Below are 216 nucleotides of genomic sequence, written 5' to 3'. Positions count from 1 at the left end.
AACTGAGAAAGAGTCACCATCTCAGACAAGCAGCACGAGTAAACTGCCATTGCACCATGTTATAAGTGCGGTAAGGGAGACATTCTCAGGGCTGTAGTTAGGGAGATGATCACACGAGGCAGGCGAGGGAGAGGCCGTGGAAGAGGAGGGCCTAGGGGGGGGCAGGCATGGCAGGTAGGGTGAGGGGTGGAAAGGCAAGAGGAGAAAATGAGAGAG

Source organism: Penaeus monodon, chromosome 25, assembly GCF_015228065.2.
Source record: "Penaeus monodon isolate SGIC_2016 chromosome 25, NSTDA_Pmon_1, whole genome shotgun sequence".
NCBI classification, from domain to species: domain Eukaryota; kingdom Metazoa; phylum Arthropoda; class Malacostraca; order Decapoda; family Penaeidae; genus Penaeus; species Penaeus monodon.
The sequence above is the reverse complement of the archived record's forward strand: the minus strand, read 5'-3'. Positions refer to the sequence as shown.